This window comes from Lithobates pipiens, unplaced genomic scaffold (genome assembly GCF_037356315.1).
Source record: "Lithobates pipiens isolate NorthernLeopardFrog02 unplaced genomic scaffold, aLitPip1_a1.2 Scaffold_8, whole genome shotgun sequence".
Taxonomy (NCBI): domain Eukaryota; kingdom Metazoa; phylum Chordata; class Amphibia; order Anura; family Ranidae; genus Lithobates; species Lithobates pipiens.
The window spans coordinates 99,870,391-99,892,262 of NW_027507903.1; positions in this window are offsets into that span (position 1 = coordinate 99,870,391).

A 21,872-nucleotide genomic window follows, 5' to 3' on the forward strand; every position below is an offset into this window, starting at 1 on the left:
TGGCAATAATAGCAGTCAGCGTGTCGCGACCGAGAGATTGTTGATGTAGTAGGGAATTGTAAGAGTTAGCAAGAAGTGGGGCAAGGGTGGCCGCAAATTTCTTATAGTATATAGCAGGAAGACCATCCGGGCCAGGGCGTTTATGGGGTTTAAGTGATTTAATGGCGCCGAGGACCTCTTCTACCGAGACTGGTTTATCTATAGACTCCCGGCTAGCATCAGGCAATGTAGGTATAGATAAGTCTTGGAGGAGTGTCTCTGCCTCATTAGAGGGAAGAGATCCCCTCCCTTCGTATAAATTAGCAAGGCGCTTGCGGAATTCAGAGAGTACCCTGACAGGGTTACTTGTATGAGTGCCATTAGCCAACCGGAGTCTAATAGGTTTGTGAGTATGGTCTGGTCGCCGGAGGCTCAGCGCCAAAAGAGTGTCTGGCTTATTGGCTTTTGTATAGATTTTATGGCCGGACCGACAGAGAGCCTTCTCTGCAGATTCGGCCAAAAGCAGATCTAGCTCCAACTTGGTTACTTCAAGCTGCTTTTTGTTAGTAGTGGAGGGGGTCGCCTGAAATTGTAGGAACTGACGTTGAAAGTCAGCTTCTAATTGTTGCAATTTGAGTTTCTTATCCCGCTTAAGATGAGTGGCAACTGAGATACAAGTACCTCTTATCACCGGTTTGTGCGCTTCCCAGAGCAGGGTTGGCGAGATATCAGGACTAGCGTTAAATTGGAGATAATCATTAAGGGCCGTTTGAATATCAAGACAATAGGACTGATTTGCAAGGTGAGCCTCATTCATGCACCAAGATTTGTTATCAGGGTGGGGTAATAATGACGAGACCGTAGTTACAACAGCACAGTGATCCGACCACGTGATGGGTTGTATAAAGGATTGTAGTAGAATTGGGGAGGATGCGATTGGTACAAGGATATGGTCAATTCTAGAGAACGAGTTATGCGGGTGGGAATAGTAGGTATAGTTTTTCTTCAGTGGGTTACACTCTCTCCAAGAATCCAAGAGGGAGTTTTGTTGTAGTAATTTACGAAATTGTGAAGAAGGGGAATAATGATCTGATGAGTAGGGGGACTTATCAAGATGTGGGTGGAGTACTAAATTTGAATCGCCACACATGAATAGTGTACCTTTGAAGTGTGTCTTAACTACCTGCAGGAGGTGGGTGAAGAAGGGGATCGGGTTGACATTTGGGGCATAGTAGGAGACAAAAGTAGTTTCCACGTCTTGTAGAAGGCCCACCAATATAATGTATCGGCCCAAGGGATCCTTGATCTCTGTTTGCAACCTAAAGGGCAAGGTGTGGTGGAAGGCAAGTAAAACCCCTCTGTGTTTTGTATCGGCAGAGGCGGTGTATACCAGGGGATAGTTGGAATTGAAGTATTTGGGGGTATTGCGGATGGAAAAGTGAGTTTACTGAAGGGCAACAATGTCGGCCCTCAGGGAAGCAAAGGTGCGGAAGGCCTTAACCCTCTTATGTGGGGAATTAAGTCCCTTAACATTAAGGGAGATTATGTTTAAGGGAGCCATCTAGGTAAGCGGATAGGGGTAAATACAAAAAAGGAAGGTGAGGCAGATGAGCCACCCGGCCAGTAAGGGAAAGAAAAAAGAAAAAGAAAAAGCAAGGAAGAAGCAAGGATAAGAGAAGAAACAATAGGGGGGCGGGAGAAAGGAGGGAGTGTGGTGTGCAAGGCGTAGGGCACCCCATTAAGATTGAGAAGTGGAACAGAGTATCTGTGTTGCCCAACTAAGAAGTGCGCTAGCTCTGCGGCCAGAGAAACCGACCGAAGAGAGAGAGCACTGAAAGGTGGGGGAGCAGTGACAACATTTAAATCTATACAATAGTACACAGGACAATATCCTGAGTAAGAGTAACATTAACAGGAAAAGAGGTAAACGGTAGTGTTTAAAGCCTCCTAAACATAGGGGTTATACATCTATCCCGTGGAGGAAGTGGGGACACAAGAAGGAGCGAGGGGAAGGGGGGCAGAGGGAATGGGTGGGTGAGGGAGAAAAGGGGGATGGTAAGGGGAGGAAGGGGGGGAGCAGGAGGAGAGGAAAGGGGAGCAAGGAGGTGGGAAAGGGTGAGGACAAGAAGTAAGGGGGGGAGGGAGGGAAACAGCTAGCCCACGAGTCATGTAAGTAGGAACAAGGTAAAAGAAACATAAATCACCGTTTACAAGGTATGGCGCTGGAGGAGGTGCGGAGAAAGACACCCAGTGGGAAAGAAGGGGGGGAGCGCAAGGGCGCGAGGAGGGGAGACAACCTAGTCGCATCCCCACCCCGCGCCCAACCCCCCCCCCCCCCCCCCAGCGGACGAACCGAAAAAAATATACATAAAAAGCAAAAGAAAAAAAAAGAGAAAAAAAAACACTCCTAGGAAGGATATACATTCAGATTAAATTAACGAAGTATATAACAATGTATACAACAGAAAATGACTGAACCTGTACTACATCCCCATTGGGGGACATATAAACCTCAGAGGTCACCTTAGTAAGGGTATCCCAAACACACCCAGGCACCGTCCCCCGGGTGGCAGCATAGTAAAAAAATGGGTACGTAGAGTAAAAGGAAAAGCCAAAAATTGAAAAAAAAATAAAAATATATAAACGTTGAGGCATCGATAAACCGTTGGTGGTTATGCTACGACGGAGGGGTTGCGATGAGAGCCTAGGGGCAGGGGCCACAAAGGAGTACTCCAAGAGTACTGAGAAAAAAAAGGAGGAAGCACTCATAGGCATGTCAGCGTGGTGTGCGGGACTTTGGGCTGAGAAAGGTGTCTTCATAGCGACGTGAAGGAGTTCCCTTGCGAACGGATGCCGGATCCGGTGGGTTGCGTTTTGGTGTGGCCGCATATGGATGCACCGTGGACCGGGCCGGAGTGCGGGGCAGCGTAGTCTCAGAAATTTGAGCCGGCGAGGTCAGGTGAAGTGATTCCAGTAGATGTTGCAAGGATTCCGGGGATGAGCATGAATGCTGTTGGCCCTGATGCGTAAACTGCAGGGCGAAGTGGAATCTCCAGGTGTATTTGAGCTGATGTTGCATTAAGATTTGAAGCTGGGGCTTCATAGCATGGCGTTTGGCTATGGTCAGCGGGGCCAAGTCAGAGAAAAGCTGGTATTTATGTGTTTGGAAGAGCAACTCTTCCTTCTTGCGGGCATCATTCAGCAACTGTTCCTTTGTGCGAAAGAAATGTAATTTCACAATAATATCCCGAGGGGGCCCATCTGTTTGTCGGCGTGTAAAGACTCGGTGAATCCTGTCGAATTCAAGCCATTCTATTGGGATGGAGGGTGAGAGCTCCTGGAATAGTGCGGTTGTGAAAGAATGTATGTCATCAATAGTTTCGGGGGTACCGCGTAGGCGCAGATTGGACCTGCGGGAGCGGTTTTCAGCGTCCTCTAAACGGGAAAGTAAAGTGGCATTCTCTTCCCTGAGTACGGAGAAGTTCTGAGAGTGTTCTTGGAGGGTGAGCTCCATATCGTCCACTCGTGTCTCCAGGTCAGCAGTGCGTTGGCCTATTTCAGGGATTTCCCGTGACAACCTGTCCGTTATTTGCTCTGAGGTAGTCTTGAGAGCTTTTTGGAGCATGGTCTCCATGTGTTTCAAAAAAGCAGCTTGAGACATACCTGAGGAAGGTAGAGGTGGGGAACCGCCGAGATTAGAATCCGATTCGTCCTCATCACCGCTGTCCGCCTGGTCCGAGGCTGCAGGAGAGACAACGTGGTGTTTGGCTAAGGCCTTCGCCGCCATTTTGGAAGAAGCCCGGGCCAGAGCTTCCTTGATGGGTTTTGGCTTATTCTTGCCCTTTGGTCCCGTGAGTACCATTCCGAAGGACGCCAGAGTGTGCCCAAAGGTGATCCTTGATAAATCGTGGCGAAATACAGGTTCAGATGGCTAAAATTGATCCGATCATGCAGCGGGAAGTGCGGAGCTCTAAGGAAGAACGTCTGCCATGTCGAGCTTCACGCATGCGCCCCTCCATGCTCCAGTGTTTTAATAGGGACCCCATATAAAAATCATAAGGGTCAAGGACCAGTACTGGGTGGCAACCTACTTAGACCCCCGGTACAAATACAAAATGGCGGAAATGTTACCGCTGTCACAGAGGGCTGTCAGAACGGAGCACTTCCAGGCCTTGCTTTAGAGAAATGCTGCATTCCGCTTTTGCGTGCGCTGGCAGAGGAGCAATTCCCACTCCCAGAGAAGGAGTTGCGGGTACCAATCCAACAGCGCCTGCAAGAAGAGGCCGGTTTGAAGATGTGTTGGTGACTTCTGATATGAGGTCATTCTTTCAGCCGACCCATCGACAGGTGTCATCCGGATCCAGCATCAGGGAACGCCTAGACCGCCAGGTGTCCGACTACATCGGGTTAACGGCCGATGTGGACGCTCTGAGGAGTGATGAACCCCTGGACTACTGGGTGGGCAGGTTTGACCTCTGGCCAGAGCTTGCCCAATTTGCAATCGAACTGTTGGCTTGCCCCTCGTCCAGTGTCCTGTCCGAAAGGACGTTCAGCGCAGCAGGGGGGATCGTGACCGATAAGCGTACTCGCCTAGCTCACGACAGTGTTAACTACCTCACATTTCTAAAAATGAATGAGGCATGGATCTCAGAGGAATTAAACACATGTGACCAGTAGACCATGTATATGTCTATAAACTATTTTTTAATCGAGCACACAGACCTTCTTTCTTCATTTGGCTCACTTCCTTGTACAAAAAAAGCACACCGTACTATATGCCCGTACCCTCCTGTTTGAAGAGGTTGAGTGGTGTCATATTTATCCTGGGGCTTCTTATTATGAGGGGCTCCCACTATCCCTGTGCTGTGCTGACTTCCTCCTGGGGCTGTATCTCTGCTGTGCATATTATGAGGGGCTCCCACAATCCCTGTGCTATGCTCATTATGAGGGGCTCCCACCATCCCTGTGCTGTGCTGACTTTCTCCTGGGGCTGCTTATTATGAGGGGCTCCCACCATCCCTGTGCTGTGCTGACTTCTTCCTGGGGCTGTACCTCTGCTGTGCATATTATGAGGGGCTCCCACCATCCCTGTGCTATGCTCATTATGAGGGGCTCCCACCATCCCTGTGCTGTGCTGACTTCCTCCTGGGGCTGCTTATTATGAGGGGCTCCCACCATCCCTGTGCTGTGCTGACTTCCTCCTGGGGCTGTACCTCTGCTGTGCATATTATGAGGGGCTCCCACCATCCCTGTGCTATGCTGACTTCCTCCTGGGGCTGCTTACGGTGCAGGTGTCAGTGCTGTATATCACGGTGCTGGTGTCAGTGCTGTATATCACGGTGCTGGTGTCAGTGCTTTATGTCACACTGCTGATGTCAGTGCTCTCTATCATGGTGCTGGTGTCAGATCACTCTATCACGGTGCAGGTGTCATTGCTGTATGTCACGCTGCTGATGTCAGTGCTCTCTATCACGGTGCTGGTGTCAGATCACTCTATCACGGTGCAGGTGTCATTGCTGTATGTCACGCTGCTGATGTCAGTGCTCTCTATCACGGTGCTTGTGTCAGAACACTCTATCACAGTGCAGGTGTCATTGCTGTATGTCAAGCTGCTGATGTCAGTGCTCTCTATCACGGTGCTGGTGTCAGATCACTCTATCACGGTGCAGGTGTCATCGCTGTATGTCACGCTGCTGATGTCAGTGCTCTCTATCACGGTGCTGGTGTCAGATCACTCTATCACGGTGCAGGTGTCAGTGCTCTATATCACGGTGCTGGTGATCATCTCCTGCACCCTCCTCTTTGCCTACCCTGACCTTCCCTCTCCTCCATTGCCTTCATGCGCTCCACAGTCCTAAATTGTCACAATTTCACATATAAAAAAAGAATGCTTGTAGTTGTCGATCCCAGATTCACCTCATACATGTGTTATGTCATTGGCCATGTGGTGGGACTATGTGTGCACAGCTAGTAATTATTTTGTGGCTGCAAATATGACCTGTAGGTTTGTAAAGTTCGCCTCCAATTGAAGTCAATGGGGCCCGCCGTGAACGTTACGTCGGAAGTTCGTCCATCACTATTCAAGATCCCCCAGTGGGATTCATCTTACTCTCTCCCGAAAGGGATTGTCTTCTTCCAGTCGAATTCGGTGGGTCGCACTCTTCGCCAGCCCCACATCAAACTCACTTGTAAAGAAAGTTGTCTTCCATCTCAGGAGTTAGGCTTTCAGCTCTCTCCATCCAGGCAGGAGTAAGAGGTGTGTCCTTCAGGGAGAATTCTTCCTGGAGAGTCTCTCCTGCTTGTTCTCCCATTGAGCCACTGAGCCACACGGCGAGACTGTGGTTGCTGGGCTGGCCTGTCCTAACAGTATTGTGGCTGGCACCCTCACTGGCACAGCTGCTGTGTTGTGGACACTGACTGAAATCTTGCCGGGATTCCTCTTCAATGCCTTGGTTGGCAATGGCAATACTTCAGGGATAAGTTCTAACCCTCTATGTTCTTCCTGGTTTGAAGTCTCAAGAACAATGAAAGGGCCCAGTCTGTTAGTGCCCCACTAACTTGGGAGGAAGTTCACGTGAAGTGCACTTTTGGTCTGCTTAGTGGCTTGTACCTTTACAGTTGGCTTTTGTAGCCTCTCCTTCTTCCACCTTGACTTGACTGCAGTCTCAGGGGACTGTGCCACCTGTATCTGGAGAAGTTCGATCTGAGGGTCACCACTAGTTGCACTAGCCATCCTGATTTCAACCACTGACTTTGGCCCTTGGACTTTTTCCTTTTTCCTCTCAAGAATGGCCTCCTCTTCACGCACAGTTCGGATCAGATCCGGGTACTTTAGGATGCCACTGTCTTGACGACCCTTAACTGGAGCATGATGGGGTCCAATGGTTGTGCACCCTTCAGGACTTGCTTTGCTCTTGTTTCATCTTGTTTCTCAGGGGTCTAGTCCTTTCTTTAGCAAGATCTGATGTAGGACTTTGTCTAATCGCCCCATGTAATCTGACAGCTTTTCTTCCGCTTGATGATAGGTGTGTTCCAATTGGTAAAATAGGTCGGAGACCTTCTCTGTCCGCCCGAACACATCCTGCAGGATGTCTAATGCCACGTACACACGAGCGGACTGTATGGCGTACTTAGTCCGTCATACAATCCGACGGACAGTCTGTCATACTTTCGACTGAACGGACTTGACCACACACGGATGCACAAACAGTCCGTCGAAAGCTTGCGCGATGACGTGTACAGCACGTACGACGGGACTAGAAATAGGAAGTCCAATACACAGCAAAGCACCCTTCCGCCGTGTAAATCCTTTCTGGGCATGCGCCATTCTTAGTCCGTCGAACTAGCCTACTGACGAGCGGATTGTCCGCTGAAACCAAAGTACGACGGACAGAATTTCGAAAAATCCGAAATACTTAGTACGCCAGACCGCTGAAAAAGTCCGCTGAAGCCCACACACAAGCGGACTGTCCTCTGAAATGTGTTTCGACGGACTAAGTACGCCATACAGTCCGCCCGTGTGTACGCGGCATAAGTAGTCCTGAGCAACGCAGTTCTGCTTGCTGAGCTTTAGATTTTGGATAGCTTCCAAAGCAGGCCCTCTCAGGCTCTCTGCAATTTTTTGTGTGTTTCAGGGATGTCCCACTCATCCAGGGCTTGCATGGTCTGCTCCAACCATTCCTCAAAGTTTCTTTCCTCCGGGAGTATGGGTTGCCTTCCTGAGAAAATACTGAGTTTCTGGTAGGAGTTCCCAAGGTATGCAGGGTTTCCCTTCTGGTACTTCACCACAAAGTCCCCTAGAGCGGTAAGAAGCTCTGGCTCAATCGTGGTTGAGTCTAACTGAGAGGGAACTTTCGCCTTGATTGACTTCACCTGTTTTGAACTGACAGGACTTTCACCTTGCCTCTCTGGGTGTGTCAGGCAAAAAAAAATTCTGTCAGGCAGTTTCACACTGGTACCTAGGAAATTTTTAGGGACACCTTTCTTCCACTCTAGTAGTGCGTATGTGTGGGTGGTCCCATAGTCTGGCCTTATTGCGACCACATAGGCCTTCCTGTCTGGGAACAATGACTGAACAATTTCTTTAATCTGGTCCTCTCTCCAGTCTTCTCCTGGGAGTTCAATGGCCACACTCGCTTCAGAGCGTGTGCCTTCCGCTTTGCACCACTGGACCACTGTGAGGGGGTCCATACTGGCACTAAGGGGGTGGGCTTGTTTGCAGAGTGACAGGAACCCTGATGAGCCCCCACATGTAGCACTGACCCCCGAAGGAGCTGCTGGTTTGATTTGGGCCTGCACTCTGCTAATAAACCCCACTAACTTGCCTCAGTCCCCTTGACACAGCTGTGGTACAATACAATACAGTACAATATAATATAACACAATATACCTGTATTGTCCTTTCAGGATTCACTGATTCCACCTGCTGGGAGAAAACAATACTCCACACAACGGGGTACTTAACCAAAGTATATTTTACTATATATATATTGGTAAACAGGTGATTACAGCAATTGTACTGTCATCCCAACATAGAATGACAGGACAATGAATTCTGATAAAACAGTTATAAACAATATATATATATATATATATATATATATATATATATATATATATATATATATATATAAAACTGACACTAGGCAGGCCTTATGCCTGTCTAGTGTCAGTTGCTATATTCCTCCTCCGTAGGACTAAGGATCCCAGCGAGGCCTGTATATAAGTCTGACTAGGTGCAAAGTTTAGAAAACTGTGGGCCGCAATACGCTCACCAACTGGATCGGAAACTCTGTATGGTAACATTTGTCCGGTGTTTGCAACTTGCTTCTACATCAGCCGGCTCCATCACTCCATTATTTTCCGACAGGTGGACCTGATCTTCCGATGCTCAAACGGTGTCTCTGGATCTTCCCAATCCACTCACACAAGTGCAATAGGCTGCCTCCTCTGGGAGGCCTCCTCACAAGTCTTCACAGGGAGGCCATGCGTTCCCAAGAGACCTAAGATGGCCGCTTGGGGTCCTTTTATGTCCTACCCAGCATGCAGGGCAAGAGAGGGTGTCCATGGGTAGGTCACCCGGAATCCTGGGTAAAAAGGTCAACTCTCTAATGTAAATAAAAGTCACTTCCTGTAAATAGTTCAATGCTTGTAAAAGCAAAAATCATTTAAGTCCACTTTTAGTGTTTGGCCGCTAGATGGCGCCAAACACTAAGCCATAGAAACGTCCATAGACTTTCATTGTAAATGCTAATACACATTAGTAGACAAGGATACCAGCGCTACACATACATACCAGCTCATCTGGAAGATGAGATCTTTAACAAAGAGAATCAGTGAATGAATGAGGCTGTCCGCAGTTTTCTACAAATTCTTCCCCACCTGGACTTTTTAAGTTGTCATCTAAGATGGCTGCAAAATACCATTCTGTAGTAAATACCTGGGGCTATGGCCAGAAGATCAACTTGGATAGTGTGGTTATTCGCAGACCAGATAAAAGAGACATTAAACGTTTTGCCACAATGGTGAATGCTAAGGGAGAAACCTTAACCCTACCTGATCCTGGGTATTACTGGTTCCGTTGCAGGAAAATACCAATATCATCTCTTTTGTGGATTACAGATGTGCAGTTGTGGAAGTGTCAAAAGAGACTTTGTTGAAGTTATTCTTGCACAAAGTTCTTTGTTAATAGGGAACACCTCAGAAAGCTATATCGCCAGGACTGTGTGGGACTGAATTTTGCCAGAAAATACAGTGAGTGATACCCTAAGCCACGTTGGCTAGAACTGTAGTTGTTGGTGTGTTCCACCCTGAAGATTGATCTGTGATTTTCAGCAGACTGTGTTATGAAGATAATCTCTTTGTCTTTGGCTGTCGTGTGGACAGACTGGGGATGTCATTGCAAGGGGACCTGTGTCCCGAAGTGTGGTCCCTTGCATCATACTTTGGCTGCTTGTTGCCTGAGATGCAGCCATGCCCTTTGCCCGGAGTTGTCTTTGGAAGAAGAAAAGGAACTGCTGGGAAATGTAGTCCATTTGAAGTAGAGTTAATAGACGGTAACCTGTCATGGACACTGAGCATGTAACTAGTTAGAATAGGCTGTGATAAGGATATGATTGCCTATTTCTTCAAATCATAAGAACTACGTCAGGACTGTCACTGATTAACCACCTCAATACAGTACAGTTACACCCCCTTCCTGACCAAACCAATTTGTCAATCACAGTTTGAATGACAATCACTCAGTCATGCAACACTGTACCCATATGAAACTTGCGTCCTTTTTTCCACACAAATAGAGCTTTCTTTTAGTGGTATTTAATCACTAGTTAGTTTTTTATTTTTTGTGCTATAAATAAAATAAAATGTACATTTTGTGAAAAAAATACCTTTTTCTTTGTTTTTGACATACATTTTTGCTAATTAGTCATTTTTCTTCATACATTTTGGCCAAAATTTATACTGCTACATATCTTTGGTAAAAATAACCCACATTAGTATATATTATTTGGGCTTTGTGAAAGTTATAGAGTCTACAAACTATGGTGCCAATCGCTGAAAATTGATCACATCTGATCAGGCCTTCAGTATATCAGGTGTACCTCATTTCTTGAAACACTAACAAGTCAGGAAAGTACAAATACCCCCCAAATGACCCCTTTTTACAAAGTAGACATTCCAAGGTATTAAGTAAGTAGCATGATGAGTTTTTTTAAGTTGTCATTTTTTCCCACAATTCTTTGCAAAATGAAGATTTTTTTTTATTATTATTATTTTTTTACAAAATTGTCATATTATCAGGTTATTTCTCACACACAACATATGCATACAACAAATTACACCCCAAAATACATTCTGATACTCTTCCCGAGTACGGCGATACCACATGTGTGAGACTTTTACACAGCCTGGCCACATACAGAGCACCAACATTGATGTAGTACCTTCAGACGTTCTATGAGCAAAAATGACGCATCTCATTTCTCAACCACCTATTACACTTTTGAAGGCCCTGGAGTACCAGGACAATGGAATTTCCCATAAAATTACCCCATTTTGGAAAGCAAAAACCCCAACGTATAATCTGTGAGGCATAATGAGTTTTTTTTTGAATGGTTACTTTTTTTCCAGAAGTTTTTGGAATATGTGGAAAAAAATTTTAACGCATTTTTTTTTACACAAAATTGTCAATTTATGAGATATTTCTAACACATAGCATGTATATAGCAAAAATTACAACCCACAACACATTCTGCTACTCCTCCCGAGTATGGCGATACCACATGTGTAGGACTTTTACACAGCCTGGCCACATAGAGAGGCCGAACATTGAAGTAGTACGTTCAGGCGTTCTAGGAGCATAAATGACACATCTAATTTCATTCCTACCCATCACACTTTTGAAGGTCCTGGACCACCAGGACAGTGAAATTACCCATAAATGACCCCATTTTGGAAAGCAAACATCCCAACGTATATTCTATGAGACATGGGCTGCAAGTAGGTACTCGGGTACTCTGATGGGCTGGAGATAGGTACTCTGGTACTCTGATGGCCTGGTGACAGGTACTCGGGTACTCTGATGGCCTGGTGACAGGTACTCGGGTACTCTGATGGCCTGGTGACAGGTACTCGGGTACTCTGATGGCCTGGTGACAGGTACTCGGGGTACTCTGATGGACTGGTGACAGGTACTCGGGGTACTCTGATGGCCTGGTGACAGGTACTCGGGGTACTCTGATGGCCTGGTGACAGGTACTCGGGGTACTCTGATGGCCTGGTGACAGGTACTCGGGGTACTCTGATGGCCTGGTGACAGGTACTCGGGGTACTCTGATGGCCTGGTGACAGGTACTCGGTTCTCTGATGGCCTGGTGACAGGTACTCGGGGTACTCTGATGGCCTGGTGACAGGTACTCGGGGTAATCTGATGGCCTGGTGACAGGTACTCGGGTACTCTGATGGCCTGGTGACAGGTACTCTGTTGGCTTGGTGACTGGTATTTGGGTACTCTGAAGGGCAGTGACAGGTACTCATATGGACTGTGACAGGTACTTGGGTACTGAGATGAACTGTGACAGGTACTCAGATGAACTGTGACAGGTACTCGGGTACTGAGATGAACTGTGACATGTACTCGGGTACTGAGATGAACTGTGACAGGTACTCGGGTACTGAGATGAACTGTGACAGGTACTCGGGTACTAAGATGAACTGTGACAGGTACTCGGGTACTCAGATGAACTGTGACAGGTACTTGGGTACTCAGATGGACTGGGGCAGGTACTCGGGTACTCTGATGGGCTGTGACAGCTACTCGGGTACTTTGATGGGCTGTGACAGGTACTCGGGTACTATGATGGGTTGTGATAGGTACTCGGGTACACTGTTGAACCGTGACAGATACTTGGGTACCATGATGGACTGTGACAGGTACTCGGGTACTCTTATGGACTGTGACAGGTACTCAGGTACCCTGATGGACTGTGACAGGTACTTGGGTACCATGATGGACTGTGACAGGTACTCGGGTACTCTGATGGACTGTGACAGGTACTCGGGTACTCTGATGGACCGTGACAGGTACTCGGGTACCCTGATGTGTCGTGACAGGTACTTGGGTACCCCGATGGACTGTGACAGGTACTCTGATGGACTGTGACAGGTACTCGGGTACCCTGATGTGCCGTGACAGGTACTCGGGTACTCTGATGGGCCTTGATAGGTACCCCGGGTACTCTGATGGGCCGTGACAGGTACTCAGGTACTCTGATGTGCTGTGACAGGTACTCGGGTACTCTGATGGGCTGGGACAGGTACTCGGGTACTCTGATGGGCTGGGAAAGGTACTTGGGTACTCTGATGGGCTGTGACAGGTACTCAAATACTCTGATGGACTGTGACAGGTACTCTGATGGACTGTGATTGATATGTACTATGAGGGGTGGTGACAGGTCCTCTTTATTGGGGGGGGGGGGGCAATCAGTGTGATTGGTGTACACTAGGCGGTAACGAGATGTTACCGCAATATCCTCCTTACACACGATCGGTTGTAACAGCATCTAGTTAAAGTCTTACCAAAGTTTTATAGTTCTATGCTAATTAGGAAAGGGGTGGCATTCTCAATGAGAATGAGGCCTGCTTTCATGATGTAAACAATATAGACATGTATAGGATGTTTTACATTTTCATGCTGCCCTCGGCTGAGGATCAGTTTAAATCACTGTGTACATACTGCACTTTATAGGGTAGGATGCCTTTGCATTGTTTGATTTTTCAAACAATGTTAGGTGATAGTTAGGTGATAGCATTATTGCTTACCTGCTTTCAAAATGAACATAACTATTTTTGATACTTGAATGTCATACCTGACTTACTACTTTTCATGTGATACCAATGTTTATTCATGTGGCACGCCATACATATGTTATTTTACTGTTATACTGTTAACCCTTTCCTTGTTTCCCCACCCATTCCAATTTATGCCAGGACAGTCACTCTCAGGCTTGGGAGCTCACATTATATTTTTTTGCAAACTCTGAGATTTAGTTTCTTGGGCAGGTGGGAGGATGTAGGACCCTGGGGTTGAGTCAGTGAGCTCCTCACAAAATTACTTGCCAAGAATAGTTATCTTGGTCATTTGATAGGGACCTATTGATTGTGAGTGAGAGAGAGTGAGTGAGTGAGAGAGACAGAGATGAGCTCATTACTGTGCCACTTATGCTTTCACTATCTTGTCACAGGCTGAGGTGAGGCCAGGGTGACCCGTGATAAGAGGAAGTAGGTTGAATGATCAGACTAACTACATCTAGTGGCAGAAATATAAGTTCTGCAGGATAATACATGCTGCTGAATTATTATTCAAAACAGCAGAAACAGTTTTTTAGGTGCTATTTGTTTTTATCTTGTTTTTTTTTTTTTTTTTTTTTTTGTATGCACAAGGAAACAGCCATATTTGCTCATTATCCATGCAGAGTCCACTTCTTGCTTTCCAGTTCTGCACAATTGGTTGTGCTTTGCTGCTCTTTTCCAGAATACACACCTATAACAAGGCTGACTAATTTAAAACAATGCATTTCTTATGTCACAGGTATATATTTTCATCTATTGTTAAGAGAGACACAAAGAAATTGCCCTTAGCCACTATGAGCTTCAATAGCAACACATCTATGCATCTCTAGTTTTAACACAATAGCAACATTGGTTGAAGTGGGAAACCAAGTTGGCAAAAAAAGTTAAAGTCATAAAAAAAGAAAATGCAAGCCTAAGAAGAAGAAGAAAAAAAGCACACTATATTGGCAAAAGTATTGGGCCTTTACACACACGTGAATTTTAAATGAACTTGTGGGTTTAACATTTTTTTTTTAAATAATTCTCCTGGGGGGATGTCCTATGCCTACATACGTTTGGTAATAGATGCCCCTCGTTCCCATCTCCAAAAGTTGGGAAGTATGCTCATCTCGTATATAGACATGAGTCATGCCAGCAGGGGCAAACAATTGAAAGATGGAGATAGAGTTATGAGGAGGCTGTCGGAGGCCCTCACAGGGCACCCCCTAGTCTGAGGGGTGCTGGAAGGATCCCCCACAACACACGGAGGAAACACTTCCTGAAGGGAACAAGTGAGAGAACAGCAGGAGCAGATTGTGATTTCCGGGAGATCCCCTCAGAAGTCAGCCGGGTGGGTTGGTTAGTATTCAGTCTGGGAGGACTGTGAAGAGAGTGTCAGTCGGAGAGGACTGTGGAGAAGTTAGCCAGGAGAGCTAGTGAAAGAGGCAGCTGCAGCTAGGTGGATTGGCAGTGCCCGAAGAGGTGATACTGGGATTAGTGACCACAGGGAGGAAGTACTGGGAAAGTTGAACTGTGTCACCCTATCTTCAAGTATAGGGGCTGCAAGTCCCTGCCTTTAATGAGCCTTTATTACCAAATTGCAAAAGGGTGACATAGCTGGGTTCTCCAAGCAAGTATGTGGTGGATAGGGATGAGCTTCGTGTTCGAGTCGAACGTAAGTTCGACTCGAACATTGGTCGTTCGTGCGTTCGCCGAATTCCGAACGTTTGGGCCGTTCGCGGCAAAATTCGTGTGGCCCACAATGCACTGCGATGGCGCAATGCATTGCTGGCTCACGATTGGCCAAGCATGCACTGTGACCTCGCATGCTTGGCCAATCGCAGCGCCAGCAGCGAGGAGAGCCATGGTTGGCCACAGGCATCCTGCCTGTGGCCAATCATAGCTCAGGCTGTGTAGTGCACGCCCCACACTATATAAGGCCGCCTTTGAGGCGGCCTCGTGTAGTGTGTTAGTTAGCATCTGAAGCAGTGGGTGTTCTGTGTACCTTCAACACAGTTACACACCAATCGTTTTTGGCTGATTTACTATCTTGCTCTTGTGTAGTGGTTACTGTCTGTGCCCTGACCGCAGTATACACCACTATATTCACCTCACCTATATAGCTAGTGATCTAGCTTTAATAATAGAGCTTGCAGTCAGTAGTGTTAGTGTGTGCTGTCTGCGTGCTCTGTACCCAGTACATACCACTATATCCACCTACATAGCTGTTCTCTATTTGAGCCCAATTGCCATCTGCAGGAGTTATTGGAAGTTGTGTGTGCTTCCAGCACAGCACAGCACAGTATACATCTGTATATACCCCTTTAACTCTGCTGTTTTCTGGTTATTGTCTGCGTGCCCTGACCGCAGTATACACCGTGATATTCACCTCACCTATATAGCTAGTGGTCCATCTTTAATAGTGATGGACGAACTTCCGACGGGACGTTTCGCGAACGCGAAATGCGAACGGACCCAAACGTTCGCGAAACCGACCGTTCGCCGCGGGCCCCATTGACTTCAATGGGAGGCGAACTTTGCAAACCTTCATGTCGAATTTGCGGCCACGTGGTAATTATTAGGGGGTAAAACGTAGTCCCACCATCTGGACAATGACATAATACATGTATGAGGTGAATTTGGGATCGATAACTACAAGCATTTTTATTTTATTTGGGAAATTGTTCTAACAATTCAGGACTATGGAGCTAATGAAGGCAATGGAGGAGAGGGAAGGTCAGGGACCAGGGTAGGCAAAGAAGAGGGTGCAGGAGATGATCACCAGCAGCGTGACATACCGGAATGACACATGCACCGTGATAGAGGCATCTGACAGCAGCACCGTAATACAGAGCACTGACAGCAGCACCGTGACATACAGCGCTGACAGCAGCACCGTGACATACAGCGCTGACAGCAGCACCGTGACATACAGCGCTGACAGCAGCACCGTGACATACAGCGCTGACAGCAGCACCGTGACATACAGCGCTGACAGCAGCACCGTGACATACAGCGCTGACAGCAGCACCGTGACATACAGCGCTGACAGCAGCACCGTGACATACAGCGCTGACAGCAGCACCGTGACATACAGCGCTGACAGCAGCACCGTGACATACAGCGCTGACAGCAGCACCGTGACATACAGCACTGACAGCAGCACCGTAAGCAGCCCCAGGAGGAAGTCAGCACAGCACAGGGATGGTGTGATCCCCTCATAATAAGAACCCCCAGGAGGAAGTCAGCACAGCACAGGGATAGTGTGATCCCTTCATAATAAGAACCCCCAGGAGGAAGTCAGCACAGCACAGGGATATCATAAGCAGCCCCAGTAGAAATATGACACCGCTCAACCTCTTCAAAGAGGAGGGTAGGGGCATATAGTACGGTGTGCTTTTTTGGGTCAAGGAAGTGAGCCAAATGAATTAAGAAGGTCTGTGTGCTTGATTAAAAAAATAGTTTATAGACATATACATGGTCTACTGGTCACATGTGTTGAATTCCTCCGAGATCCATGCCTCATTCATTTTTAGAAATGTGAGGTAGTTAACACTGTGGTGAGCTAGGCGAGTACGCTTATCGGTCACAATCCCCCCTGCTGCGCTGAACGTCCTTTCGGACAGGACACTGGATGAGGGGCAAGCCAACAGTTCGATTGCAAATTGGGCAAGCTCTGGCCAGAGGTCAAGCCTGCCCACCCAGTAGTCTAGGGGTTCATCACTCCTCAGAGCGTCCACATCGGCCGTTAACCCAATGTAGTCGGACACCTGACGGTCTAGGCGTTCCCTGATGCTGGATCCGGATGACACCTGTCGATGGGTCGGCTGAAAGAATGACCTCATATCCGAAGTCACCAACACATCTTCAAACCGGCCTCTTCTTGCAGGCGCTGTTGGATTGGTACCCGCAAATCCTTCTCTGGGAGTGGGAATTGCTCCTCTGCCAGCGCACGCAAAAGCAGAATGCAGCATTTCTCGAAGCAAGGCCTGGAAGTGCTGCATTCTGACAGCCCTCTGCGACGGCGGTAACATTTCCGCCATTTTGTGTTTGTACCGGGGGTCTAAGTACGTTGCCACCCAGTACTGGTCCTTGACCCTCATGCTTTTTATACGGGGGTCCCTATTAAAACACTGGAGCATGAAGGCCCCCATTTGCACTAAAGTGGAAGCGGTGTGGTGGCCTGGCTCCTGCTCATCATCCAGGATAATGTCGTCCTCTTCATTCTCCTCTCCCCATCCTCGCACAACAGGGATCCCAGAAAGGTTTAAAGCATGCTCTTCTTGCTCCTGCTCATCCGCCCCGGCACCATCCTCCTCTGACTCCTCATCAGACTCCTGTTGTTGACTTGTCTCAGATAGAGTAGCCCCCCCTGGGAATTCATCCAGCATTGCGACTTCCTCATCTTCCCGCTCCTGCTCCTCCACAGCCTGATCAATGACACGACGCAATGCACGCTCCAGAAAGAAGGCATAAGGTACCATGTCACTGATGGCGCCATGGCTGCGACTGACCAGTTTGGTGATCTCCTCAAATGGCCGCAGAAGTCTGCATGTGTCGCGCATGAGCAGCCACTGGCGCGGTGAAAAAAAACCCAGCTCCCCAGAACCGTTTCTTTCGCAGAGTTCATACAGGTAGACGTTAACTGCACGTTTCTGCTGGAGCAGCCTATCAAGCATATAGAAGGTTGAGTTCCATCGCGTCGGGCAATCGCAAATAAGACGTCTGACCGGCAGATGGTGTCGCCGCTGAATGTCAGCAAGGCGAGCCATGGCCGTGTAAGATCTTCTGAAATGGGCCGAGATTTTCCTTGCCTGCCGCAAGATGTCCTGGACCCCAGGGTATTTGACAAGGAATCGCTGCACGACCAAGTTTAAGACGTGTGCCATGCACGGCACGTGCGTGATTTTGCCCTGTTTCAATGCGCTAAGCAGATTGGCACCGTTGTCACACACCACTTTACCAACTGTCAAATTGAGCGGTGTTAGCCACTCATCTGCCTGTGAACGCAAAGCTGAAAGGAGTGCCGGGCCAGTGTGGCTCTTTGCTTCCAGGCACAACAGACGCAGCACGGCATGGCAACGTCTCACCTGGCATGTGGAATAGGTTCTGGGGAGCTTGGGCGGTGCAGTGGAAGAGACGCTAGCAGCGGAAAAGGAGGAGGCAGCTGAGGAGGAGAGGGAGGAGGATGGAGTAGGAGGAGGAGAAGAAGAGTCAGGCCTGCATGCAATCCGTGGCGGTAAAACCAAATCTACACGGGTGCCACGGGTTACATGCTTGACGGCCGTCAGAAGGTTCACCCAGTGGGCAGTAAAACTGATATACCTTCCCTGCCCGTGTTTGCTAGACCACGTGTCTGTGGTCAGATGTATCTTGGCACCGACACTGTGTGCCAGAGATACATTCACTTGCCGCTGAACATGGCCATATAGCTCTGGGATGCCCTTCTCTGAGAAATACTTCCTTCCTGGGACCTTCCATTGTGGTGTTCCAATGGCCACAAATTTGCGAAAGGCCTCCGAGTCCACCAGTTTATATGGCAGTAGTTGGCGGGCTATGAGTTCTGACAAGCCAGCCGCCAACCGTTGGGCAAGAGGGTTATCCGGCATCATCATTTTTTTACGCTCAAACATTAGGCCCACGGAAGCCTGCCTTTTTGCAGAAAAATGTGAGCTTGGCGTGATGGAAGGTGGAGTGGAGGACAATTGTGAGGAGAGAGGAGAAGGAGAAGTAGAAGACGAGGCTGGACGGTGAGAGCCTGCAGTGTGGCTTTGTGTGTTCCGTTGCTCCCACTGGGCTCGGTGATGGCTGCTCATGTGCCTTCTTAAGGCGGTCGTCCCTAGGTGAGTATTGGGCTTACCGCGACTAACGCGTTGACTGCAAAGATTGCAGATGGCAACGCTATTGTCAGCAGCGGACACGTTAAAAAAAGCCCACACTGCGGAGCCATGTGCCGGTGTCCTGGGAGCGCCAGATGTGACCGTACATGGTCGATGACTCGCTCCTGATACATTTGCAGTCTGCTTTGTCCCTGCTGTGCAATGTAAGTCATTGCTGCTTCTCCTCCCTATCTGCTGGTCCATATCTCCCTCTGAACTCCCCTCCTCTTCCTCTCTTGTGGGCACCCACGTGACATCACTAGACACGTCATCATCAACGTCACCTTCCCCACCGCTATAAGTAGAGATCTCGGAGTAGGCAGCAACACCGGGGACCAACCTCCTCCTTGGGCTGATCTGGGTACTGGCGTCAGACTGCTGAGTAGCGCTTGTTGCTACCTCCTCTTCCTGATCCAATACCAAGAGTGGCTGCGCATCAGAAATGTCCTCTTGATATGGATCGGAAAATAATTCCAGTGACTCAAGCGGAAGGTATGTGGTGGTGGTGGTGGTGGTCGTGTTGTTGGTGGTAGTGTCTTTGGGGGTGCACATAGCAGAGAGTGAAGAAGAGGGTGCAGATCGAGAGGATGAGGAGGGTGCAGAAGAGTAAGGCTGAGCGAGCCACTCAACCAAGTCTGGTGCATCCTTTAAAGTAATTGAACGCACCTTCTGCAACTTCCCACTTTGGCTCAAGCCTGTTGCTCCTGCCCTACCCCTACCACCCCTGCGGAAGGGCCTGCCTCTTCCTCTGCATGTCATTTTTTAAATGACCCTGTGACAAAACTCTTAGTCCCTATACCGCTGAAGGACTGCTGCAGTATAGGTGAGCGGTCAGCAGTGGTGCACGTCAACCCTATCTATTGTGGACCTATAGCGGTCCTTACAGAACAGCAGACTGTACCGCACTCAAGCCTATGTACCGTAGCACCCTATACCAAGTTACCAGTCCTTATAAGAACTTTTGTGGACCAAGCAGGTTGTGTATTAGTGTTTAGCAGACTGTACGTCAGTCCCTATACCGCTGAAGGACTGCTGCAGTATAGGGCAGCGGTCAGCAGTGGTGCACGTCAACCCTATCTATTGTGGACCGATAGCGGTCCTTACAGAACAGCAGACTGTACCGCACTCAAGCCTATGTACCGTAGCACCCTATACCAAGTTACCAGTCCTTATAAGAACTTTTGTGGACCAAGCAGGTTGTGTATTAGTGTTTAGCAGACTGTACGTCAGTCCCTATACCGCTGAAGGACTGCTGCAGTATAGGGCAGCGGTCAGCAGTGGTGCACGTCAACCCTATCTATTGTGGACCGATAGCGGTCCTTACAGAACAGCAGACTGTACCGCACTCAAGCCTATGTACCGTAGCACCCTATACCAAGTTACCAGTCCTTATAAGAACTTTTGTGGAACAAGCAGGTTGTGTGTTAGTGATTAGCAGACTGTACGTCAGTCCCTATACCGCTGAAGGACTGCTGCAGTATAGGGCAGCGGTCAGCAGTGGTGCACGTCAACCCTATCTATTGTGGACCGATAGCGGTCCTTACAGAACAGCAGACTGTACCGCACTCAAGCCTATGTACCGTAGCACCCTATACCAAGTTACCAGTCCTTATAAGAACTTTTGTGGAACAAGCAGGTTGTGTGTTAGTGATTAGCAGACTGTACGTCAGTCCCTATACCGCTGAAGGACTGCTGCAGTATAGGTGAGCGGTCAGCAGTGGTGCACGTCAACCCTATCTATTGTGGACCGATAGCGGTCCTTACAGAACAGCAGACTGTACCGCACTCAAGCCTATGTACCGTAGCACCCTATACCAAGTTACCAGTCCTTATAAGAACTTTTGTGGACCAAGCAGGTTGTGTATTAGTGTTTAGCAGACTGTACGTCAGTCCCTATACCGCTGAAGGACTGCTGCAGTATAGGGCAGCGGTCAGCAGTGGTGCACGTCAACCCTATCTATTGTGGACCGATAGCGGTCCTTACAGAACAGCAGACTGTACCGCACTCAAGCCTATGTACCGTAGCACCCTATACCAAGTTACCAGTCCTTATAAGAACTTTTGTGGACCAAGCAGGTTGTGTATTAGTGTTTAGCAGACTGTACGTCAGTCCCTATACCGCTGAAGGACTGCTGCAGTATAGGTGAGCGGTCAGCAGTGGTGCACGTCAACCCTATCTATTGTGGACCGATAGCGGTCCTTACAGAACAGCAGACTGTACCGCACTCAAGCCTATGTACCGTAGCACCCTATACCAAGTTACCAGTCCTTATAAGAACTTTTGTGGAACAAGCAGGTTGTGTGTTAGTGATTAGCAGACTGTACGTCAGTCCCTATACCGCTGAAGGACTGCTGCAGTATAGGTGAGCGGTCAGCAGTGGTGCACGTCAACCCTATCTATTGTGGACCGATAGCGGTCCTTACAGAACAGCAGACTGTACCGCACTCAAGCCTATGTACCGTAGCACCCTATACCAAGTTACCAGTCCTTATAAGAACTTTTGTGGACCAAGCAGGTTGTGTATTAGTGTTTAGCAGACTGTACGTCAGTCCCTATACCGCTGAAGGACTGCTGCAGTATAGGGCAGCGGTCAGCAGTGGTGCACGTCAACCCTATCTATTGTGGACCGATAGCGGTCCTTACAGAACAGCAGACTGTACCGCACTCAAGCCTATGTACCGTAG